The 27,981-nt window shown below is 35.8% G+C and overlaps 1 pseudogene; it reads left to right on the top strand.

Moving 5' to 3' along the window:
- Positions 1-26,827, top strand: LOC125236418 (annotated as a pseudogene).
- The last annotated feature ends 1,154 nt before the right edge of the window (positions 26,828-27,981 follow it).

Raw genomic sequence — 27,981 nt, 5'->3', positions numbered from 1 at the left:
AGCGCAGCGTCTGCGCACGCTTCGGTATGTCTTTCTTTTGTTTTTGTTTTGATTCTTAACGTGGTTTCTTGAATGGGAATCCAAAAGTTTTTGTGATTTTTAATCCTTAGTCTTGTGTTGTATCTTTGTTTGTCTCGGATGAAAATGGTGATGGTTTTAAAGTAAATTCATTTAAACATAAATAATTTAAAAAAAATTTTGAGAAACCCTGATATTAGTTGCACAATCAGGCCCAAGGGCATATGAGTAGTGGCTAAATGCCAGGATAGCGCAAGGAAGAAAAATATTTTACACTTTCAGATCATTAATTGTCTATTAATATGTGTTATAATGTCGTCGCAAAATACATAATTATTTTATGGGTGCAGTCTAATTTAAATCAATAGGAACAGGTATGTTTCCTGATACGTGACTTGAATATGCTTTGCCAATGTTTATATGCGAGAATTTATAACGTCTATCAGAAAAGTCGCGCTGGGAAAACCGAACATTTGTTCCGTGTTTAGTTTTTGTTATTATACCTACTCAGAAATGCTTAAATTCAACGTTGAACCATATGGCAATTTCCTAAATTTACTCAGTGAAGTAAAGCTATCACGAACCTATACTAAAATGGATTATGACTATAATAATGACTGTGTTGCTACGTTGCTGTATTAATCTTTTTAAAACAGAGATGTGCCAAGTAAGTAGTCAAGTGTAAATATAGGGTGTACACAAATCTTACTCAAAAATATGTCCCATAATAAGAGCGTAGTATCATATTTATAAAACTTTTTTTTTCAATACATAATATTTTTGCACTTAACTGTACATACGCAGTCAATAGGTTTACATAGCCACGTGAAAACGTGTACTCCAATATCAAAGATGATGATAATATACATCCATAATTATATGGTTTTGTAAACAGTAAGTTGCGATATATTCAAATATTCGAATCGTGTTTTTTTTGTTTTTATAAAATTCACTTAAGTAGCTTATTTTCTCTCTTTGATATTTTTTCTTTAAGTTTTATTAAATACGTAGTCAATTCTCTCTCGAATTTGCCGCTTTTATTAATAAGTGCAAAAACGTACATTTTGCACTAATTAGTGAACTGTATACTCAAATCGTATATACATACCTACATATCAGTGATAATTAGCATAACCAAATGGGGGTTCCATTGATCGATAAGGCATGGTACACACACATGGTACTGGTTACTGTACAAAGCGGTTTGTTTGAATACATACTTGTACAATTATGGGGAACATATTTAGTTAGTTTACTATGAATTAGTATGTTAGAATTTGACGCCTAATGCCAAATCTTGCCTGAATTATTAAAAATGTCCGGACAGGTTTAAATTGCAAACGGGCTTATTCGCACTTAATATTATTATGTTTTAACCCCCGACGCAAAAACGACGGGGTGTTATAAGTTTGACGTGTCTGTCTGTCTGTCTGTTTGTCTGTCTGTCTGTGTGTGTGTCTGTCTGTGGCATCGTAGCTCCCGAACGGATAAACCGATTTAGATTTCGTTTTTTTTGTCTGAAAGCTGAGTTAGTCGGGAGTGTTCTTAGCCATGTTTCATGAAAATCGGTGTACTATGTCGTGGTCGGGGGTTTTTTCAAAATTTTAATTTTGTGGTTATTAATTAACACTAACCTTCGACGTTCCAAAGACGGCATTGTCCCCGTGGGCTCGGAGGAGCGTGGTTCTTTTGCAATTTAAATATGTGTAAAAATCCTGTAAGTTTAAATCAATGTATGTCCAGGTTTTTCTTGTTATTGTCAGATGCTTTATTTTACTGTAGGACCAATGTGCCGCCCACCCCCTCTCGGTTACCTCACAGTTACCGCCTGTCAAAAACGCGAACAGTCGACCTGTCATATCTCACTCATACAAGCATGGTAAGCGTTCACCTACACGAGCTTAGAATGTGTGCTAGGCACGCGCCTCTTTCATATATCGATACCTTTGGGTTCAATTGGCGTAAAGGACAAAATGCAGGTTTTCAGGAGAAGCAAAAAACAACTTTTTTTTTAGAAAAATGTTTATATCTTTTTTGTTTTTTGACCTATATTTGTGACGTATATAGAAAAATATGTAGATTTTTAGTATCCTTAACCTAGTGTAGCACCTGTAGTGATAAACTAAACGGTTTAGAAGTTAGATGGTTGTAAAGGACATGTCAAAATGCTATGAACGTCCTTTACACCCATGATTTTTTTGAACAATTAGAGTTGATAGGGTCGTAAATGACGGTCTTAGATGATTTTTATACAAATTCCGGGCGTAAATGTAACCGGAATGGTACAAATGGCAACTGTTTTTAGCTTAATTTACAATTGAAAAACTTGAAAAATGTATCAAAACGTAGTTAATATGCCATAAAATAGCCACAGTAGTGTTACAGTGTATATTTATCTACATATTTAGCAAAGACAAAGAACAAGACTATTTTATACCCAGTTTTGCAATAAAGAAACAACATTTGCTTAAAAACTATCTAGTATTTTGGAAAGTTATTATTTTAGTACTCGCCGCTGTCTCAACTCTCAATAAGTTACGCATTCAGTATTTAATTCTAGCAGGGAAACGCTTTCGTAGTTTAAGTAAATATAAAAACACTAATGGTAATCACGTAAACTTTAATCAGAAACTGTGAACAGTAGACTAAGTATATTAATACGACAGTAATTTTAAGTCTAAAGTAGAAAGAAGTTCTAAGAATAACTAAGAGTTAAGTACCAATTTATAAACGCAAGTTAGGACGCGTATACAAACTGTGACCAACTAATAAATAATAGTAACTAGTCAAGACTACCTACTATGTTGATTCATATTTTTGATAATTTTAAAACAGAAGATTGTTATTTAGTCTTTAACCTGTTAAATAAGAATAATCTTAATTATGAGTTCAATCCTAGAAATATTATAGTCAATGCTTTAAGTATATGTGGGTACATAGCCAAGTCACCAAACGCTAACTCTAATTCGCTAGCGTAACGCACCTGTTATTTTCGCACTAAATGTTAGTATAGTGGCGGCGTAGCTGAATGGCAATCGTCGACGCCAGACGCCGACAAAAATGCAGTCAGCAAGCCTAGCACATGATGGCCGCGGGAGTATGTCGCCGCGAGATAGACTACCTGTCCTTATGTCATTAATACAATTAGACAAAGACGTGTCATCTATCTCGCGGCGACATACTCCCGCGGCCATCATGTGCTAGGCCTGCTGGTGCAATACGCAAGAGCGATAAAGATATATAGCTACGAAATACTTAGATATTATCGTGAGCGTTTGTGCATACGTTGTGGGTACGTACCCTGATTACCATAGTGTTTTTTTTTAATTACCTACATCTCGTCGCAGTATAATAATACTACGAAAGCGTTTCCCTGCTAGAATTAAAGGCTGAATGCGTAACCTACTGACTATTCAACAGCGGCGAATACTAAAAAAATAACTTTGAGCTTGTTGCCAAAGTATTAGTAGATCGTTTTTAAGCAAATATTGTTTCTTTATTACAAAACTGGATATAAAATAGTCTTGTTCTTTTTTGTTTCTAAGATAGCTTAGATAAATAATACACTGCATTAAACTAATGTCTATTCTATGCCATATTAAGTACGTTTTGACACATTTTTCCAGTTTTTAATTGTATACTTAGCACAACATTTGTACCATTTCGGTTACAATTACGCTCCGGTTTTGTATAAAAATCATCTAAGACCGTCATTTACGACCCTATCAAATCATGGGTGTAAAGGACGTTAATAGCTTTTGACGTGTCCTTTACAACCATCTATCTTCTAAATCGTTTAGTTTATCACTACGGTTGTTACACTAGGTTAAAGATATCATACACGTCACAAATATAGGTCAAAGAAACAAAAAAGTGGGTTTATCTTTCTCTTGGAAACCTGCATTATATGTCCTTTACGACAATTGAACCCAATGATATCGATTACAGTTGCGGATAAAATATTTCTAGTGCTGGTCGTAAAGGACGAAGAACAAAAAAACTTGTCCTTTACGCCCAACTTTACCACGCTACTATAGAAAGTGATCCTTAAAAAGTAAGGGCTTAAAGGGCAACAATATATATCAAGGTGACTTACGACTATATTTTTATTTGTAGATTTCCTTTACGACATAAATAATAATTTATAATTAATGACTTGATATTTACGCCCCTTCTGAAAAGCTATTTTTGCAAGTCCATAGTAGAAAATCTTGGTCGTAAAGGCAACTTTTTAAGAGATATCGAAATTTTAACTACACAGATCGATAGCGCTTGATCGCCAGTGTCCGAGATGTGGTAGGACAGACAAGTGCCCAAAATATAGATAACTGGCAGGATGCTTCTATTGTCATATTCTAAGGGTCGATACAGACAAACTGTCGCAACTACAACTTATATAGGAACTGCAAGGCGCGTACAGACGTCATAATTCGTCATGTGACGACCGGTTTGGGTCAGTCGGTAGTGACCCTGCCTGCTGAGCCGCGGTCCTGGGTTCGAATCCCAGTAAGGGCATTTATTTGTGTGATGAGCACATATATTTGTTCCTGAGTCATGGACGTTTTCTATGTATATAAGTATTTGTATATTATGTAAAACTTTGTCTGAGTACCCACAACACAAGCCTTCTTGAGCTTACCATGGGGCTCAGTCAATCTGTGTAAGAATGTCCTATAATATTTATTTATTATTGATGAAAGAGATTGATAAAATCTCTGTATAATCAATTAATATTATATTAATCATTGTTATAATCAGAACTATACTATGTCACAACAGTTTTCTCAATATGAGGCGACCAACGCAAAACAAGTACCAGTTGGAAGGTCGAGTCGAGGTGATTTCCTGCACTGGTAAGAGGAAAGTGACGGCCCGCTTCTCCATACAAACGTATGTCCCATTTTTCTCTCTAGAAATTATGTTTAATTTGACATAAATTATATAACTAAAATAAAATAACATTATATTTTTAAAGCTCGTACTGACATTTGCTTAAATTAAATATGTTATCTAAAGTAGTGAGGTGGAACCTGCTTACAAATGTAAAAAAGTTCTACGAAAGAAATGCAGTCTGGCTCTGTCGCGCCAATACGGAAGAGCGACAGAGATAGATAGCTAATTAGCTACGAAACAGATATTATCGTGCGCGTTTGGGCATTTGGCTACGTTCCCTGACCACAGATTACGTGATGTAGTAATAAACGTGACCTAAACAGGATAAGGTGGCTCCATTATCTGGGATTAAGGATTCTGACCTATAACTAATGCGATAATGGAGACACGACTATAACCTATATACACCGTGGGCTTAACGCGACAGATTTTAAATATTGATAGACTAAAAATGTTAGACTAAAATGTCAGTCATCTTTTGCAAATTCTGCCCGTAGGCTAATTTTTTGAATTCTATTGAATGTCTGCCGAATGCTGGATGACTTGTGGGACAAGATAGCCATGGATGGAGCTCCAATCGAACCGGGGATTCGGCAGACCACGTCGGTTACGGCGAGATAACTTGGACTCCTTTTTAGGGTTCCGTAGTCAACTAAGAACCCTTATAGTTTCGCCATGTCTGTCTGTCCGTCCGTCCGTCCGTCCGTCCGTCCGTCCGTCCGTCCGTCCGTCCGTCCGTCCGTCCGCGGATAATCTCAGTAACCGTTAGCACTAGAAAGCTGAAATTTGGTACCAATATGTATATTAATTACGCCAACAAAGTGCAAAAATAAAAATTGGAAAAAAATGTTTCATTAGGGCACCCCCCCTACATGTAAAGTGGGGGCTGATATTTTTTTTCATTCCAACCCCAACGTGTGATATATTGTTGGATAGGTATTAAAAAAATAATAAGGGTTTACTAAGATCGTTTTTTGATAATATTAATAGTTTTGGAAATAATCGCTCCTAAAGGAAAAAAGTGCGTCCCCCCCCTCTAACTTTTGAACCATATGTTTAAAAAATATGAAAAAAATCACAAAAGTAGAACTTTATAAATACTTTCTAGGAAAATTGTTTTGAACTTGATAGATTCAGTAGTTTTTGAGAAAAATACGGAAAACTACGGAACCCTACACTGAGCGTGGCCCGACACGCTCTTGACCGGTTTTTTGAAAGACTGGCCAGATATTGCTAGTATTGCTACAGGGATGAGTGGAACCATGGGGGAGATGCCTTTGTCCAACAGTGGGACACACTGGGCTCTAAATAACAATATAATAATTACTTACGTACGTTAGTCGTTTGTACCAAAACTTCATTAGCGTTTTATGATCCATTCCAATTGAGATATAGCCAGTAATAGCTATACTAACATATCGTAATGTCTCCTCCATCAGCATTTGTACAGGATAAAATCCTATTTTGTTACCAAGATTGTTAAGGAATTAAGTTTTATTTCGTCATTAAGAAATCATATTTTCTTAATTATAACAATTAACCTGACAGACGACTTATATTACTAAATGTTGGTAACAAAAAAGGATTTCCACAAGAAATTCGCCAATCGCAATGAATCGTCTTTGCCTTTGGCTAGTCTGTGGCCAAGAGTAAGCCCATTGATAATAATAAAAAAAATCTACAATTATCAACTTTGACCAACATGGGACATGAACACACATCCTTGCTTTTTCATTTAAAATTGTATTATATTAAATAAATAAATATTATTGGACGTTCTTACACAGATTCACTGAGGCCCACGGTAATCTCAAGAAGGCTTGTGTTGTGGGTACTCAGACAACGATATAATATATAAATACTTATATACATAGAAAACATCCATGACTCAGGAACAAATATCTGTGCTCATCACACAAATAAATGCCCTTACCGGGATTCAAACCCGGGACCGCGGCGCAGCAGGCAGGGTCACTACCGACTGCGCCAAACCGGTCGTCAATTTAAAATTGTAGTGTGTTTACAACAAAAAAATCTAGATGTTTAATGTTTATACTTAATTAAACATAATGGATATTTTAACATTGACAGAGAATGCATTCGCCGTGTTTATGTACAGTTTTACTGTGTAATGAAATAAATGTAATTATGATATCAGATATCACAAAATATCACAGGACGATTATATTTTTTACCATGATAATGATAACTGGCATGTTTACCAGTGGTCAGTAGAATAACCATTCCATTCACCTCTGCTGACCGTTGGATTTACTCATTACACAAAAACACAGATCACATATCCACTAGCAGGGGCGGCTCACTCCGCGATCCTTTCGCCGCGCTACAAACATGCACATTTACTGACGACCTTCGCGCGGCGCAATCAATGTCGTCTGCACGCGTGCGGTACGTTTGTTAATGTAGGTAAGAATTTAGAATGGCGGCGTTTTGTGAACATCAAAGGAGTGAGCCTTCTGTACTTGTACTATTATATATTCTGTGCCACTAGATTAAACAAGACTTACGTTGGCTCTGAGCGTCTGAGGCTGCTGAATTTACTACTGTCATGGTCACAATGTCATATGTTTGTAAGCCGATGATGATGGTTGATGATGTTGATTGAGATGATTTTTTATATTTTTTTTCAAACCACGCTGGTTTACACGACCACACGGCCTTTATAACTGGCCATCATTTCTTATAATTTCAGTGGAATTATTAATAAAAAGATTATAAATATGAGAAATATTACGGCCACTTGCACTTAACTCGTCAGGGTTAGCTGGCTGTCAACTCCCCTCCATTTTCGGTGGTGCAAGTGACCCTTACTGCATCCAATTTGCAGAAATTCGTTCACACCTCTCTCATTTCCGTCATCGCATGATACAGTGCTTTCGTTTCAGAATATCAATATCTTTTACGCCGTGTGCGGTCGCGCGACCGTTCGCCGTCGCGTCTCATACTTCCATATCGATAGGGTTTGATTTCTTATGCGTCGCATCGCCGTCGCGCGACCATCGCGCGATCGTCGCCCACTCAAGCCACGGCGTTATACAGTCTATTTGAGATACTCTGCCTGCAAAATTCAAGAAAACCGTCATGTGCTGGTTTCGAGGTACTTTGTCAAGACGAAAATTGTGCTCACTATGCGTCACTTAGGTCACTGTCCTCTGGCTGGTTACCTCATTGTGATGTTAATCCTTCAAACATAAGAACATAGCTGTTAATACTTAGTCTTAAGATTTATGTAGGTTTATGTGTCGTCAAGTTTGACACCGTTTAAGCCTATAAAATACTACAGGTTTGTAATTTATTTACAGGACAAAATTTATATACTTAGGTGTAGGTTAGTATCAAATTTATAAATACATACATAGGAATTTTCTGATATACAATGTGTCCCAGGGAGAAGTGACGGGAAAGAAAGGGTCGGTAGTATACGGAGGGGCTTATCGATATTAGTTATTTTTTTATTGCCATTTCTTTTTTAGGGTTCCGTAGTCAACTAGGAACCCTTATAGTTTCTCCATGTCTGTCTGTCCGTCCGTCCGTCCGTCCGTCCGTCCGTCCGTCCGTCCGTCCGCGGATAATCTCAGTAACCGTTAGCACTAGAAAGCTAAAATTTGGTACCAATATGTATATCAATCACGCCAACAAAGTGCAAAAATAAAAAATGGAAAAAAATGTTTTATTAGGGTACTCCACCTACATGTAAAGTGGGGGCTGATTTTTTGTTTCATTCCAACCCCAACGTGTGTGATATATTGTTGGATAGGTATTTAAAAATGAATAATGGTTTACTAAGATCGTTTTTTGATAATATTAATATTTTTGGAAATAATCGCTCCTAAAGGAAAAAAAATGCGTCCCCCCCCTCTAACTTTTGAACCATATGTTTAAAAAATATGAAAAAAATCACAAAAGTAGAACTTTATAAAGACTTTCTAGGTAAATTGTTTTGAACTTGATAGGTTCAGTAGTTTTTGAGAAAAATACGGAAAACTACGGAACCCTACACTGAGCGTGGCCCGACACGCTCTTGCCCGGTTTTTTTTAGTAGGGGCGACTGACCTATTGCACTATTTTTGTAATATTTGTGTGATTTTGAGCTTATTTTCCATTCTGTTTTTTTTTTTATTGAATAGCTATTACTATTTAGAAATGAGCATTTCGAACTTTGTGCACAAGCCGACCCAAATACCCGCAATTTGAAAGGAAACATAAAGAGCACGAAACAATGCATATCCTACTGCACTCCCTTGACATTACACGTCCATGCCGATGCCGGGATGTTGCAACACGAAAAGGTCGGTTAATTTGAGCCACGGAATTTGAGTGTCAAGTGTCAAAATTGTGTCATTCTTGTCATGTGTTTTGATGTGTATAATTAACAAAATCGTGATGACGTGATTATATGTTGAGATGTTTTTTTCATCACGAAACGTTTAAGTAGATAATTATAATATGGTGACAGTGCACATCTGAACAATAATTTAAAGGTTAAGGTAGACGATATTACAAAAAGAAATATTACAATTGAGTATTTTAAAGAGAGTAAAAAATAAAAAAAAATCAAAATAATCATTAATTTCGTGATTTTATTCTCAAAGTTTTACTGTTAATTTAGCGCAAATGAATAGGAATTTAAAGTACTTAGATACAAAAATTTTTACGGTTCCGTACCAAAAAGGTACAAAAGGAACCCTTATTAAGTAACAATTTGATAGTGTGTATATAATGACTAATTATTATTTTTATGGAACCTAACCAATTCAAGTACTTTCCTAATATCTTGTACCTACTTCTACCTACTCTACCAGTTAGTGAGATAATTTTTTTGCATAATAGATAGGAAATAAATAATTTTAAGTTGAAGGTATCAATTTCAATTCATAGCTAATACGTAGTTCATTCAAAATGCGCAGTTTTGTGATCGATAAAATCTATGTGAAGCTGATAGTGATGTTAAAATGCGACTTCCTATTGTTATTCAAAGGTCGTTCTATGTTTTTATATGTCAGTCTTTGTTTGGTGATTCAAACATTTCAAACTAACCGGAACCAAAACAGTAAATATTCTAATATTGACCGAATCTCTAAATAAAGTATAGATCTCTGGAGCCCGATTCTGTACTCATTTTTTTTTATTAAAATCTGTAAGTACTAATAGATTTCAAATTACACTGGATGTAATAGTTTTAATTTTTTCATATAAAACTCTTCATACTTCATTCGACTTTTACATATTTAGGTGCGTCTCTAAATGCTGTAGTAATTTTCGTTTATTATTTTAACTAGCTTTATCCCGCGGCTGTGCCCGTAAACTAATCTAACCTTGCTTTCTCATACAAACTTTGGACCTGAATTTCACCCCTTTAAGAGATAAAGTTTGAAAAATCCTTTCTTACGCCGTGTCTTGCGTGGGCGACGGTCGCGCGACCGTCGCCGTCGCGTCTCATACTTCCATGTTGATAAGGTTTGATTTCGTATGCGTCGCATCGCCGTAGCGCGACCATCGCGCGACCGTCGCCCACGCAAGCCACGGCGTTAGAGCTCTTCTACAGCTTATAAGGAATCTACGTGCCAAATTTGGAATCTCTAGGACCAGCCGTTTCAGCTGTGCGTTGATATGTCAGTCAGTCAGCTTCTTATTTTATATATGTAAAGTAAGGCCTTGGTTAAGATTATTATACCATGTTACTTTAATGTGTTGTAGATCGCAGTCATACATTTTTAAACGACTTTTATTTGGCCTCTGTCCTTACATTTGCACCATTACTAAGATTGGTTCAGAGGCCTTAGTATCGTTCATGCTTATCAAAGGTATTCGACCTTTCCATAGCATTTACCGAACAATGATTCCAATAAATCTATTTACTGTACAAAATAGATTGTAAACCATTCATAAAAAGTTTACTTAGCAAATGACCTCATCGCCATTTACAGGTGTTTAAACTACTTAATTTCAATTGTGTTCACAAATCTCGTGATCAGTTTTTACAACGGAAATCTTTTTTGTCCACGACTAAATACTGACCAAAAGACGTTCCATAATAAATTGACTACTAGCGACTACTTCTGTGTAGAATGATTATAGGTATTATATATTGTCCATGAGTAGGTACTTAATTAGTCAATTGCTTTAATTGCACTCTGACAGGTTGTGTCTCTGCGTATTAAAAAAAAGTAAAGGTCTAAAATACAATCTTGTCCCTTACATGACATATCGTATTAAACAGAAAAATAATACGATCAATATGTTGAAAATATAAAAAAGAATAAAAATAACGTTGTAAAAGCATGGATAAGATAAATAAATTGACATCGTCAAACCGTCAAACAACTCTCAGGTTGTGTCTCTAGATCTCTCTTGTCCCTTAAACATCTTTACGGTTTCCCTCAAAACTTACGGTTTCCCAAAAATTTTAGATAAAACCATATATTCCAAATCCTTTGGGTGCGCTAGACCGTTCAAGTTATACCCAAGGGCGGCTCACTGTGCGTGAAAGACGGACTTCATAAAAAGCGGCACGTGATAAATACATATTCAAGATGTAAGAAATTTGCAGATTTAGTATCGTTTAAAACTTAATTAACCAAACAAAAAAAAAACCCTAACTATGGGGACCTATTTCCATGAAATATGGCTAAGAATACTCCCGATTAAATCAGCTTTCAAACAAAAATACTAAACATAAATCGGTTCATCCGTTAGGGAGCTATGATGCCACAGACAGACACACATACAGACAGAGACACGTCAAACTTATAACAGCGTCGTTTTTGCGTCGGGGGTTTAAAAATGATACCAAACATGGATTGCTGGCCATACGGAAGAACGATAATATAGCTAAAGTCGCTGTCAACAGAATTTGCGAACAATGTTTAAACAAACTTTGTATTCACCTTATTCCTTTGAGCGCTCATCAATTTCGTGAAATGCCATCGATAGATGGCGTTGGCCCTCGGTACGCGAGCATCGGCAACGCAACGCGCATTTCAAGTGTTTCAACACAAGCAAGAATAATCTTGATAGTTTTGAATTTAATTGCTAGTAACAATTCTTTTGGTTTTAGATGGGGACTTATTTGTAAAGTTTAAAAGAGATAAGAATAAATTATGAAAACTTCCACGGCGTAAAAATCAAATACTGGCTTAAAAATGTGTTATTCAGTCAATAATTCATGTCACACCATGATCCTAGACCAAAAACAAAGTGTTGGAATATGGATATTTCAACCATTCAGTTTTTCTATTGACGGCAACTTTACAAAGATAACGATATTAACGTAAGCGTTTATGGATTTGGCACTATGTAATCATGAGTCAAACTAAATCGAGGGGACCTGAAAAACATTCAAGAACTGATATATCGAAAACTATACAGGACGTCGAAAAACCTAACTGAATAAAACCTGTAGCAAATAACAAACTTTTATTATTTTATAATCATGTCGTCGGAACGTATAATTTCTGAGATATAGGTAAGCAAAACTTGAATAACCATAATAAGTAGACCGATTTTCATGAAACATGGCTAAGAACACTCCCGACTAACTCAGCTTTCAGACAAAAAAACTAAATCTAAATCACATAGACAGACAGACACGTCAAACTTATAACACCCCGTCGTTTTTTGCGTCAGGGGTTAAAAATGGGTTAACTCCCGTCCTTTGCTTAAGAGGACGTACGATCTGCGACTTTTGATAATTTCAGCACCTAAGTTGTCCAAAAAAAGTTACGAAATGTTATTCCAAGCGAGCAATTTCTTTCAATTATGAACTCTCAACGCAAAAACGACGAGGTGTTATAAGTTTGACGTGTCTGTCTGTCTGTCTGTGTGTGTCTGTCTGTAGCATCGTAGCTCCCGAACGGATGAACCAATTTAGATTTTTTATTTTTATTTGAAAACTGAGTTATTTTTACTTACGTTTTGATTACTATGTTCATCAAATATTTGCACAAACGCTGGCTCTTATATTTTAGCCATAACTAAAGAAGCGTCAAGGTCTACAAGCAATGTCAATGCATTACAGTTTTCTCCGCAAAAAATAGTCACAAGACACGGTTCAAGACGAGCAAATATTGGAACGTCGCCGCTGTCATATTTCGCAGTTGCGGTGTATTTCCGAGCTCTATAACCCGGCAACCTTCAATTCTAGGGTAAACCTGAACAGGCATCTTCTCTTCTGGGCGAGCTCACCCCATCCAAAGACCTATATAACTTCGTATAGACCGATAAAGTCTAAGAAAAAAACGTACCCCAAAACCATACAGAAAAAAGCAACGGTGAGCTAGATGGCGATACACCTTTGGGGTACGCTCAGCTAGATGGCGCTAATATTAATATTTGACATTTTAAAACGTATCAAGCTAAGAATATGGGCCAAATTGTCAAAACTGAGGTTCAAAAGTTTTAAGCCTGTGTCGAGAGATGGCAGTCTATGCATTGTGATTAAACATTTTACTTTGACAGTTACTCTCTTTAATACTCTATCCTCTTTGCCCGATCGTAGGCCTTTGGCTAGTCTGTGGCCAAGAGGAAGCCATTAATAATTTAAAAAAAAAGGTGAAACAGTAAGGTACAGAGAGGCAAATCTCGACTGGGGGATAGTTGTGACTGATCCATTTTTTCCATTATTATACTATTGAGTTCTACATCTACTCGTATACGACTAAACACGTGTGCCATATATAATCCATGGACACCTAATTAATAATGCAAACTGTAAATCATAAAAAAAATGGATCAGTTTTACATTTGTCCCCCAGTCGGAATTGTCTTGATGTACCTTACGGGAAAATACGGATCGCAAAAGGTATCCGCGTTGTTGTGTATTTGTTCACCTGAAATAATTTACGGATACGGTAATCCTTATAGGGCGACAAATTCAACCAGACAGAATTAATTACTGTTAACATTAATCAAAGGATGTATTTAAGTTACCCACAAATTTCACCACATGATTTATTTATTTCTCATTAACAAGGATGATTTATACATGTAGGATTTACGGCACTCTGGTGTATGAACAAATGTAAGATTTTTAATATAGAATAAAAAAAAATCTTCATACTAAGAATTGTACCTCATTTTTAGCGCCACCTATTAGATACTATCGTAACTACACTGATGATACCTAATTTTTTCAAAATGCGTATTGACGTGATATCATATATGATATTAAAATAAAGAACCATGTCATTTGGTGTCATTTGTTCTTAAAAAATAAAAATAATACACTCCAAAAATATCAGAAAAAATATAATTTTGGCCACTTTCATGCTGCGCCATCTAGTTTTAAGACTAAAAGGTATTTCAGGGGAACACTTTTTTGTATGGACTTTGCCTGTCCCGGTATATATCGTCCTCGCAAGTAACTAGTTATCAAAGGGCTTTGAACGCGACTGTGTCGGCGTTACGGCTCAGCCACGACATTGGTCTAAGCGCGACAGCGGTGAGCGGCGGCCATACATTGGATACGACAGGTCGACTGTTCACGTTTTTGACATGAGGTAACTGTGAGGTAACCGAGCGGGGGTGGGCGGCACTTTTAGCGGGAAGCGGGGGTACGATAGTACTCTTTATTATGCTCTGTCTACAACACTGTCCTACCGCCTACTGTCAACAACACATGTACCTGTTTGTATTTCTTATTCTTTAGAATACATATATTCCTGAAGTTTTAACACGCAAACTGAACTTGCGAACTAAGGGGAATACTCCTATTGAAAACTTTAAACTTCGACAAACTTTGTCGCTGCAAAAGAGGATGTTCTTGTTCAACTATATTTTAAGCAAAGACTCCGATATAACTCCGTATAGACAGATAGTCTAAGGAAAGAACGTACCTCAGTACCATACAGAAAAAGGTACGGTCGCCTAGATGGCATTGCACCTTTGGGGTACGCTCAGCTAGATGGCGCTAATATTAATATTGGACATTTTGACACATATCAAGCTAAGAATATGGGCCAAATTGTCAAAACTGAGGTTCAAAAGTTCTAAGCCTGTGTCAAGAGATGGCAGTCTATGCACTGTGATTACACATTTTACTTCGACAGTAACTCTCTATAATACTCGATCCTCTTTGATTTGAAGTAAATTCAAAACTAGATAATAAAATGAAACATAATTTATCTTTATTGCATATACCTCACCACTAGTTAACTTAGAGGCATAAGAAAGCTGCATTAGAGGCATAGAAAAGGTCTTATCGCTAAAGTGCGATCTCTTCTAAACAACATTTGGAAATGGAATGATATTTCGAGTTCATGGCAATTTTATCGAGCGGCTCGATTTGAACTTTAGATACAAATAATTTATTTAAAAAAATCATATGTTAGTATCAAAATTTTCATTTTTAACCTAGAGCTAATATTTTGTTGTCTCAAATTTAGGATTGGACCGTTGTTCTGAATTTAAAATTCTCAAGAGTCATACTTACATTAAGCTAGGAGAGACTATAGCACGGTATTTTCAGTCAAAGGAAATAGTAAATCCGATGTACTTAGGCTATGTTTAGGAAACTCAACGATAGAGGGCGTGAAAAACAATTATATGCCGTAGTGCAAGTTGTTCGCTAGATGTCACTATTACCCCTGCAAACTGGCTAACGACTTGTCGTAAAATACATAAGTATTTTTTGATGTCCAAATTTTTCGCTAGATGTCGCTGTACCACTTGCAAACTAGCGAACGACATTCTATGGTTTATTATAATATTTAATTAAATTGTAAATTTTATGGACTTACTTGCCAAAACTTCTACACGTAGAAATAATTATTTATTTAACTGGTTGATGAATGATTACATTAAACTATTTAAAAATCCCGCCATAAATATGTGGCGTTCCATGTTTAAAGGGTCCTCATGCTTTATATACTCTAAGGAACCTTTAGGCGTGGAAATGAAAAGTTGTCGTAACTTAATACTAGATGGCGCTGCATTCGAAAATCTTGACTGATAACTTTATACCATAACTATCCAATATACTCTATGGACTATAGCTTTAATTTTCAAACTCTAACAGCTTGTACCAGCCATTTAGCTTTTGAACACTTTATAACACAAACATTATTCAAAGTCCAAATTCCCGAAAGTGTCAAAGTTACTTTGATGACGGCGCCATAATACAAGTTGTCATTGGCGCTGTGGGCACGTCTGGTAACGACACTTTAAGGTGTTCTTGGCGTTCAAAGGGTTAATGACTAAGGGTCCATTTAGACGATGCCCGGTCGTGCATACAATTTAGCGATTTTAGTTATATTATAGACTGCTGAGGTTATAGGATTATATAGGAAATAAACTCGCATGCAAGTTTTCGCACCATGTAAATAAGTCCTCAATAGACCGGTGCTTTTTTTTTGTTTTCCGTTAAATTCGACACGCAGTTAGGTTCATCATCAGGATATTTTATATGTAGTTTAACAAAAAGCGATATACCACCCTGTATAAAGCTTTTTGTTAAATTCGATTTTTTATTCGTTCCCATACATAATAAATGGATTAATTAGTGTGAGAGGACCTTAATCACACACGTGTTCAGTATTTTTTTTTATAATTCGATAACGAAAGTTTCTTAGAGAAATTGATTGTATTTGAACTAAAGAATCTTCCCTTAAAGTAAATAAATAAATATTGGGGACACCTTACACAGATCAACTTAGCCCCAAACTAAGCAAAGCTTGTACTATGGGTGCTAAGCGACGATATATATACTTAAATAGATAAATACATACTTATATACATAGAAAACGACCATGACTCAGGAACAAATATCTGTGCTCATCACAAAAATAAATGCCCGTACCGGTATTCGATACCCAGGACCGTGGCTCAGCAGGCAGGGTCACTACCGACTGAGCCAGACCGGTCGGAAGTTAACGGAATTCAATAAAAACAGGGTGTATACCTAGCCACACGCGACTAAGTTAGTTTAACAAAAGTTAAATCTCTATTTCCAGTGGAATAATGTCGCCGGCAGCTTCGTTCTCCCAGCGATGGGCCCGCGACAACCTCACCCGCGCCGCCACAGCAGAAGAACTAGCCACTTTGGACTTGTTCCTAACTACTTGTAATGGTGACGAAGGCGAGGCTTCCAAACGCGCCAGACGGTATTATGAAGCTAGAGGCCCGGGAGGGCTGACAGAGTTGTGGCACAAACGGCATCCGGATGATGAGGATATTCTCTCCAGCTGTCAAGATGCGTAAGTAAACAATAAACATACCTTCCATTTACAGAGGAATGCTACTTTGAACTTATTCTTAACCACGTTTAGTGATGAAAAAAAAAATCAAAATAATTTATTCAGCAAATAAGCCACAGGGGCACTTTTACACGTCACATGTACCTACATAATTATTTAGAATATATTTAAAATTGAATTGAAATTACAATTGATAAGTAGTACTACTAATTCTAAGTTCTAACTAAAGTATAACTCTGCTACAATTGATTAGAGATGTAGAAGGTCTCTAAATGTCGAATTACAACTAAGAACTACACTAAACATAAAAAGTACAAATACAAAAAGTCTAAAATTACTTTAGAGGTGCAAATGACTCTAAATGTCACAACTAAAGATTAAATTTAATGTATACTTAATCTAATTCTGTTTAGAGACGTATAGGGTCTCCAAGAGTCAAAATCATATATTTAAAATATTCACTAAAAGAAAGGAAACAAACGAGAACCGAACAAAGTGTCCTAATGTAATGTAATGATGAAGGCGAGTCTTCTAAACATGCTAAGCGGTACTACGGGGCAAGAGGCCCATGAGGGCTTACTGAGTTGTGGCACAAACAGCATCCACATGATAAGGATATTCTATCTAGCTGTCAAGATGAAACAATCAAATTAAGTATATGCGTCTCGTGACGACTATAATAGACATATTGTCCACATATGTCCTTTTATTTGTATCAGTTCGTATTTTTTCTAGTTGCTTTGTACTTTATATAATTTCTTGGAATTAATTTCCAGTGTTATTTTTTTTATGAATATTTTTGCTTATTAAATTGTATCTTGTCTTTTAATGCATGTTAATTATAAGATGTAATGTTTTGAAAAGAAGTGGCCCGCCGAGTTTCTTGCCGGTCCCATAGTGGATACCCCCCTACAACTGAGGGGGGACTGAAATCTTCTCGAGGCTGAGGCGTAGGGTTAGAGCCGGCGTAGTTTTATTTGACGTTCATAAGCGCATTGTAATATGCCTACTTGGAAAATAAATATTTCATTTCATTTCATTTCATATTTCATTTCATTTCACGTAGATATTAAATATAAACCAGTTTTTAAAACCAAGCAGCTTTTAAGGGAATGGCTAGCCAAATTAAATTACGATGAGACTGAAAGAATTGTCCAAACTCGAAATAGTTGAAATTTCATAAGGATAGTTGATGTATGTTGTTTTGTTTCTTTCATTATTTTGTAAGTATTATACTTAGTTGTAGGCGTAGTCACATTGACCAAACATTCAAATCTGTCAACCGGTTGAATCGTACTTTGGCACAACGTATGTTATTGGTTGCCGCGATACAGGCATGCCTAGTGCGGTTACCAATGTTAATCAACTTGTAATGTACCCTTTACTTAATAAATATTTTTTCATTTTCATTTTTCATTTTCATTTTTCATTTTCATTTTTCATTTTCATTTTTCATTTTCATTTTTCATTTTCATTTTTCATTTTCATTTTTTTTATTTTTCATTTTCATTTTTCATTTTCATTTTTCATTTTCATTTTTTATTTTCATTTTCATTTTCATTTTTCATTTTCATTTTTCATTTCATTTCATATAGTGGAGGAGTGGTAAGGCAAACGCGCAAGGAGCTGGTGTACGTAGCCAAATTCACAAACTATATGCTTGCACACAGAGGTATAAGTAAACAAATATCAAACTAGAGTAGAGTCTTGACTTGACAGACTAGTCGCACAGTCCCGATTGAGTCGATTTCAAAAAGTAGCATTCGCATCCTCATGACTTCAATATTCAGACATAATTGTCAGAGTGCGGTGTCATGCTTGAGAGCGTACCTGATTGAATAAACCCATTTGTTTATCATTATACTACTTTTGACCTTCTGAATAGGCCCCACATTCCGTTGAAACAATGCCGGTACCCGTCTCAAAGTTTCAATCGCTAATATCACGGTGATAAGGCGCTTTTACGACAGTTTAAAGACTAATGACATAAAGTTTCCGTTCGCTTTAATATTTACTGTGCATTTTGTACGATAATAAAACTTTAGTCAAGAATTTCCGAGTTTAAAGCACGTACAAGTTTAGTCCCATTTAAATGTAAAATATCGTGGGGAATATCGTAAGTGGTCGATACGGGCTTAAGTATGGAGACAAGGCTGTGTAATTCTATACGGTTGGAAGAGCGCTGTGTTAGACTTTTTGGTCAAACCGTATTTTTTTTACTGGTTATAAATATACCTTATACCTTACCTAGGCTGCGGAAATTTTAATAACCTACGTTTCAGTATTTCTTTTATATATTATTGTATCTCCTAAACCATAGATGGAGGTTTGCAAAAACTTTTTCGGAAAAGTAAATAATTTTGGAAATTTTTGACGCAGAATCAGTAGAACTAAAAAAATTCACCTCAAAATCAACTTCAACAAAATGCGTGACAAAACTGACTTTGAAATTATAGTCCTCGTGAATCTGATACTGTAGATAAATATAAGTACTTACCAGTAAGGGTTTTCTTAATAAATAAAACTTATTGCTATTTCTTTTGTGAAAATTCTCTCGCTTGAGCTAGACAAGCATTAGGAATATACTCAAGCACTCTGTGCGCGCATCGAATATTGCCAGCATTTTGCTCTATGAATATCTCGGGATTATACGTGCATAGCAGATTGCACTGAGAATGACCAAACTCGATGCATTCCTTAAGATATTCTGCATAGCTTCAAATATAACGACTAAATTGGATGACAGAGGATCTGAAACATAGCGACTATGTAGGGTGTCTCTGATTTTGCAAATTTTAAAATTCAAAAATCTACATAAATAATATACATAGGTATTTTATATACGTTTTCTTTGAAAAACACTTTTAAATTGAATGTAGATCTGCTGCTATCTATCTTTTTCTAATTTCTTTTTTTAATAGCATTGAAATGATGTAATAATAATCCAACTATGGAAAATGCCAGATCACGTTATTCTTATTTCCGTTTTCATTATTAGGTGTGGCTTAGTCGTACACAAAAAATAGCTATGTATAAAATTCGTAATTTAAATACCTAGAAAGAAATTGAAACTATGTTCGGAGGAAAAAGCGGCCGTATCTTTTGCTTTTTGGATCAAATATTCTTTAAAAACTAAACAAATATTTTAACAATCACCATTTTTACGGGAATCAAAAATATAAGGCTAATGTACTTGTAGAAGTTAGCTATCTACCTACAAAGACCGTCCTCGACACAGTTTTCTTGAATGTTCCTGATAAAGATAGAAATGCAGGTGCATATTATTCATGACAGAGAATATACTAAACTTACTTCTTGTGTTAATTGATGGTCTGCATGAAAATTAATTTTTGTGAGTAGTGTTCACTTAAAATAATGTGTTTGAGTGTCGTTTGTAAAATGAACTGTTTTAAAAAGAAAGAGCTTTCAAATCAAAAATAACCGAACTGAATAATTCTTTTCTTATACGCCCTATATTTCCCAGCTCATACACCTAACCCAGCAACCTTCAAATCAAGGGTAAATTGGCACTTTCTGGACGAGCGAGCTCCATCGTAGGCCACATCTTCGCCTCGGCTAGTCTGTGGCCACGAGTACCTAAGCCCATTTATAATTTAAAAACAAAAAATGCAAATATTACACTGCTAATTATTACATTTAAAAATATATATCTCAAGACTATGTCCTAAACTTTTTAAAACCATGGTGCTCTGAGTCTTTGAAAGTAATATTTCAGTAAAATACGGATGAACGCACATATGTACAAGACTCAAATCGACTCGCAGACTCAGATCGCCTGTGACATGCTTCGTAGCATATTGCTGTAAAATTGCTTTTGCATTGCCATTATTGTTGGACATTTACAAAGAGCTTCATTTTTGAACGAACTCGCATAATTTAAGAAGATATTGGAAATTTAACAAAAGTATGTTGTCTAGTTTATTTACGGAAATATATTTTACTGCAAAATTTATATTTCACGTCGCAATATCTAAATCGCACTTTACCTATATAATATATCTGTATTATAAATATATGTAAATATTATAAACTCAGGGAAACAATTAAATATATCGATAAGCTTAGTAGCCTATGAACTCTGTCAACAACAACAACAAAAGGTGTCTTGCAAGTTCCTGACCCTTTTAGGAACCATTCGGAATATCCGGATTTGTATTGAAATTAAGCTTAATGTCTTGTTTTAGTTTTGAACTCCTATAGATTTTGAAACTATTAGCAGTTGAAGTATCTTCAAATACCTACCTATTTAATCAATATACGATACGTTCTACTCACGTTATTATATCTATCGCGACTGTTGCGACATGTTTCGGGTCATTTAGGAGACCCGTCTTCAGGCATATAGGAGCGCTCGCGGCGGCGAGACTCCGCAACCAGAAGCCCTAGCACATGATCAGTATGTCGCCGCGAGATAGACTACCTGTCCTTATGTCATTAATACAATTAGACAAAGACGTCTCATCTATCTTGCGGCGACATACTCCCGCGGCCATCATGTGCTAGGCCTACTGAATACAACCGTATATTGATTAAATATTTGAATATGTCTCACGAAAGTTTATCGTCTATAATTAAAATCAAAGGTACATTAAAAAAAATTGTTTCTTTTCCAGATATATCGTGCCCTCCGAGCGCGCAGCGTCGGCGGACGACGGATGACATTGGTGCGGTTACCAGCTCCGACAGCTTTAGACAGACCACTTTCAGCAAGGGCGTTGCTGGCCCGCTGGCTCATGGTCTTAGATATTCGGTGAGAAAATAACAATGTTATAATTTATGATTTCAAATAAGTAGTTTTATATTCAGGCTAGGAGAAGCTGAGCTAAGAGATTTAGTGATGTGATGAAGCCTAGTTCGCCGCACTCGCTGACAGGAAGCAAAAACTACCAGGCAGAAGCCGTCCTCCGCAAGTCTTTCTTGTCATGGCTGCAATAGACCATGCAGTCTCGCATCGATCTAATCAGCCACCAAAATCAATTACTTTTACATGCAACTATATTTTCTAAATTCGTCTCCATAATATCCATTCTGACTGCACTGTATCATTCGGTAATGTATTTTTGCGTCTAAAATGGAAGTTTATCGCAAATTTAAAATAATTCCTCTTATCATAACAGACAAAAGAGACAATATCTCTTTGTTGTCTATCGAAGCTTTTGTTTCATTACTCATTTAACTTTTTGAAATAAATGAAATAATAACAACAGTTTGTATAATATTGTTTTCGTAACTTTATACTATTTGGCTATTCAAATTGAATATACAATCTCGATTATTTTTAACTTTGTATTTTGATGTTAGCAAATTGAATGGATATTTTGGGATGAGTCAAATATTTTTTATCCTATTGCAATTTTGTCAACGTAATATTTATATAAGGTCCTAATTTATTAGATGCAGATATTTTTACAGATGTACTCGGTCTCTAAACCATGAAACATTATATTTTACGATGTTTTTTTGGAGAAAACGGAAAAACAAATTTGCTACGTAAAAACACCCTGTTTATGTGATTATGAAATGAAAACTCATTGAACAGATTCTAGTACAGCCTCTTTTAAGTACCACTTAACTGTAACTGGCCACTTCAATGACATGTGCAGTTTTCCCGCCGAACCTTTACGACATTTAAAACAAACAATTGTTGACAGACAGTGTTATTGTGACATGTGATAATGCACATGATGATTTTTTTAGACGAAATTATAATTAATTTTTTTGTTAGGAAAATGAAATCAAAAAAGTTACATGAAAAAATTTCTTAATTTATATTTAAAGTTAATTATTTTAATGTAAAGTATCATGTGTTAAAATATCTGCAACTAATAAATTAGGACCTTATATAATATTCCACTTTGGCAAAATAATAACGGGTGGCCTGATGATGGAACACTTGGAACAGCCATTAGAAAAGGCAACACGCTTGTAACAGTTGCACCCGTCCATCCATAGCCTAGTCACAGGCTTCGTATGCACTAAAAGGTTATAAATTACTTACTTTATCATTTCAGATTACGGGAAGACCCAACTCCTGGGGAGGAGGTGGTGTTCATAGACGTCAGTGACTTACAACCGAGTCATATCAAGAACCATTTCAAAGGCACCTGTTGGAAGGATTTCATTTGGTGCATGAAGGTAAATCCTAGATTATAGTGCCTAGCAAAAATGCCCATAGTTTACGAATGAAAAGTCAATATCCCTATGATACTGGAAGGTGCTAGTTGGAAGAGTGATAGAAAAAGACGACAAAACTACCTATGTTTTCTCTGCTCAGCATATTCGCGTCCACTGCTGAACATATGCCTCTTTCATGGATTTCCAATGCGTTCTACATACACCGTGTTTTTATTGAATTCCGTTAACTTCAGCATATATTAGGTATATTATAGGAAACAGAACCATAGTTAGTTTTTTTTAAAATTCGTAACTTTTTCCTGAAAAATCCCATACACCTGCGGATAGATGTTGCATCAATTGCTGTTAATAAACGGGCTTCGTGTATTCGATATGCGATTGACATGTCATAGTTTTGACACTTAGTGTAAGTTAATTGTAAAGCCCGTTTTTCAACAGCAATTGAAGATAACATATATCGCAGGTGTATGTTTTTTAGAAATAATACAAATTTAAGAAAACTTACTATGCCATTCTGTTTCCTATAATGGACCTAACTATAAGCTGAAGTTAACGGAATTCAATGAAAACACGGTGTATGTGCGGCAGTTTTGTGCCAGGTCAGCCCTACCGTCTTTTTGACGCTGTCCGACCATGGATAGTGACCCTGCCTGCTTAGCCGGTGGTCTTAAATTCGAATTCCATGTGATGAGTACACATATTTGTTCCTGAGTTATGAATGTTTTCTATGTATTTAAACCGTGGGACTTAATCAACCTGTGTATGAATCTCCAATAATATTCGTATATTTATTTACCAAGGAGTTCAGAATTAGAACATGTCCTCAACATATTGAGATTATTGAGCTCGAAGATGAGATCCAATTAGGTCGCCTGCACACGACGGTGCGCTCGCTCGAATGCCTTCATAATTGCCGTGCACCAGATACGGAACTTGTAATAGATAGTGTTTGTTACACGGACTTTTAATATTATTTAGTTATGAATTGAAGATGTAATCTTTGCAACCAAGTTTAGAATCAAACAAAACACAAATTCAAGCTCTTCCTCAAATCCTAAAATATTGATGATTTTCTCTATAAAAACTCAGCAGTCAAACCCCCAACTAAGCTATAGCCTGTGCGGAAATGAAGAGTTATAAAAAGTAATACAGGAGGGACTACATACATTTGACGACTCCTCTCTTCCACAACAAACACTAACTGATTGTCTTTTGTTTTCAGTCAGCCTACCCCACCCGTTTCTCCGAAGTCCACGTGATCAACACCCAACGTCTAAAGACCATGTCACTGCTGTTGCTCCACCTGGGCCTGTATCCATGGCGACGCAAAGTGGTCCAGATACACTCTGGCGACGAGCAGATCAACACTGCTATGGGGGTGGACTATTTTCCTGATGAAGGGCTGCCTTATGAATATGGAGGGAAGGCGGGAGCCATGAAGGATTTAAATGGTAATATTTGAATGTCGTTATATGTATATTATAAATAAATAATAAAATAAATATTAAATATTATAGGAAACTCTTACACAGATTGACTGAGTCCCACGGTAAGCTCAAGATGGCTTGTGTTGCAGGTACTCGGACAACGATAAATATAATATACACATACTTATATACCTAGAAAACATCCATGACTCAGGAACAAATATGTGTGGTCATCACAGAAACAAATGCCCTTACCTCTACCTTGATTTTAAATCCTAAGATCGTAAATCTTTAAGAGCCTTTAGGTCTTTGTTTCTTGTCTTGTCTTTTTACACTTCATCAGTGGAAAATAAATAGATATCAAACTTCAATTTAGTAGAAATAGGTAATTCAAAGTTTAGATGTCTTGCGTTTGTGTGAGACAATGTCATCCGTCCATATTACAACCCCCCACCCCCCACCGCCCCACCCCCAAAAGGAAAAAACGGAACCCTTATAGCACTTTGTTGTCCGTCTGTCCGTCCGTCCGTCTGTCAAGACCCTTTTTCAACGCGATGCCCCTTGACGTTACAGCCGTGTAAAGACACTTGCAAGTCAAAACCTACAGGGTGCTTCCCGTGAACTCAGAATCTTGAAATTTGGTACGAAGCAACGTCTATAGCATAGATAAAGGAAAAATTCCGAAAACCTTAAATTTTTAGTTACATTACAAAATATATATTTTTTAATAAATATAAACTTATTACTTTTTTCCTTGACTCCATTTCTCACAAAGCCACGTCACTCGACTTCTTTTTTTCAGACGAATGGACCAAGAAGCTCCTCTCCAACTCCAAATGGCTACAATCTCAAGAACGAAAATACTACGACACAGTCCTAAAGCCCGACACACGTACGGACGCGACACAAAAGCGCAGTGCGCGTACGCGGCAACATAGGGTCGTATGACATGATCACGCGCACGCATTCTTGCCGATCTTTGCACAGACATGACGATTTGGATGAGGGGACTTATGGGGCGTATAGGACGTTGAGGATTAGAACTGATAAAGATTTCAATGTGTGATATAATACTGTTGTATCTCTTAGTTGGCTAATACTATAATATGTGATGAATTGTCCAATTGAGTGTATGGATGGTTGGAACAAGAGAGTCCGACAAGAGATTGTAGAAATTAAATAGTGGAAAAATTTGAATGTCTCGTAGTATATGATATTCTGGCCAGAGAGCAGCACTATCAAACATAGTAAATCATAGATTAACTTTTTTGAGAAGTTGTTGCGAACCACGTTCGATGTACTGCTTCCCTGTCACACTTACAAACGAATGTATGTACAGTCAACCAATCGGAACCCTAGGCCACTCTACGACCATGTCAAAATGACAAGCGGAAAGAGATTTCTTTCAATTCTATTTATAACGTCACTAATGTCACTATGACATAGTTCTATTGTAGCCTAGAGTTCCAAATGGTGGACTGTACAAGTGCGATAAAGGGGCAATATGCGGAACAGGGTTTGCGCCTTTGCGATGGAAACAGTTTATGTATGTTATTATATTTATGTATGTCTGTCTTTGCATAATATTCATTTTTCTTTGAACTGCTAGCAAATAACTCTCTCCTAAGCCTTTTTAGGCGGTACAATGTTAGGTTAAGATTTCAAGGTCAGATATTTTTTTTATTCGGTATTAATAATTTAATTTTCAGTTTGATGTAAAGAATGTTAATATTTTATTCTCTCTCTCATTTTAGATAGGTACATTGTGATATTCCTGTATTAGCACTATTAAATTTTATCAAATATTTATACACATACATGTTTTTTTTGCCTTTGAAGTTTTTACAATTCCTGTGTTTAACTGGTAAAAAAATCACATAGCTGTATGCATTCAACTTGTACTAGATGTGCTTATACAAAATACTTTTAACCGATGTTTTAATTTTATTTTTATAGGAGGTATTTTTACAAAACAGTACATATTTTTCTTACCTATCGTAGTAGAAGGTGTAACTGTTTACTTGCAATGCAACGTTTATTTAAGGCATTATTGAAGTTTAAATAGCAAGTATTATAAATATAAAAAATCGTCCTATTTTCTGTACAGTTACAGAAACTCAATGTGACAATTTTAAATAAAATAAAATATTTTTTATCATAAACTCTGACTTGATCATTCTTAAATTCACCGCCTACAATAAAGTTTGAGCAATGACGTACATCCTTCTTTTCGCTAACATAATTGCTGGTTATGCAGTTATGATATTATTATATCTCTAAATCGTTTACGAATAAATATAATATTAGGTCGATTTTCGTAAGACATGTGCAGGATAATAAATTGTTATAATTAAGAAAATATAGACACTAGAAAACCTTAATGACGAAATAAAACTTACTAAACTCTTAATTCATCAAAAAATATTGTAACAAGGTAGGAATAAAAAAAAACAAATTTAACTTTTTCCTTAATTTTTGTACAAACTTTTTGAGAACTGCTGACCTACAGCTATGACCCTCCGTCTGCCTGGCGGAATCGTTGACGCTAGATGCCGATCTAAACACAGTATGGCTCTGTCACTCGAATAGGAAAGATCGATAGAGATACTATTGCAATCACTCGAAACTCCTTTACAAGCTTGAATATCATGGTATCAGTTTTGGATTGGATGAAAAGTTATTTAACTGACCGAGCACAGTGTACGGAAATTACGAGAATGGTCACAGAAGGGAACAACCTTCTAAAGAAAAAGTTTAGATCTGTGTATCGGGTTAATGGAACAGGGGTACCACAAGGGAGTAATTTGGGCCCTTTATTATTTTTATTGTATATAAATGATCTTCCACTATCAACATCGCAAAGATGCGTCATTTTTGCAGACGACACTACTTTAATAGTGAAGGGAAGTGATATAAATAATTACGAAGCGGACATAAATAAAGCATTGGCAGATGTTAATACATGGTCAGAGTGTAATTACCTCCATATTAATGTTAATAAGACTTTGTTTACACAATTTCACCATCACAATTCAAATTTAACTGCCAATCTTGCTATTAGTCTGAATAATGTTCCAATTGTAGAATCTCATAGTGCTAAATTCTTAGGTTTGACAATTGATGAAAATTTAAACTGGAAACACCATGTCGACGCAGTGTGCTCTAAACTAGCGCGATTTGTATTTGCCCTCAAAATCTAACACATACAGTTTCCGCACAAGCCGCAATAACAGCTTACCACGGATACGTTTCCTCTACTCTGAATTACGGCCTAT

Source organism: Leguminivora glycinivorella, chromosome 19, assembly GCF_023078275.1.
Source record: "Leguminivora glycinivorella isolate SPB_JAAS2020 chromosome 19, LegGlyc_1.1, whole genome shotgun sequence".
Taxonomy (NCBI): Eukaryota; Metazoa; Arthropoda; class Insecta; order Lepidoptera; family Tortricidae; genus Leguminivora; species Leguminivora glycinivorella.
Note: the sequence above shows the minus strand (reverse complement) of the source record. Positions and strands in the feature narration are given on the sequence as shown.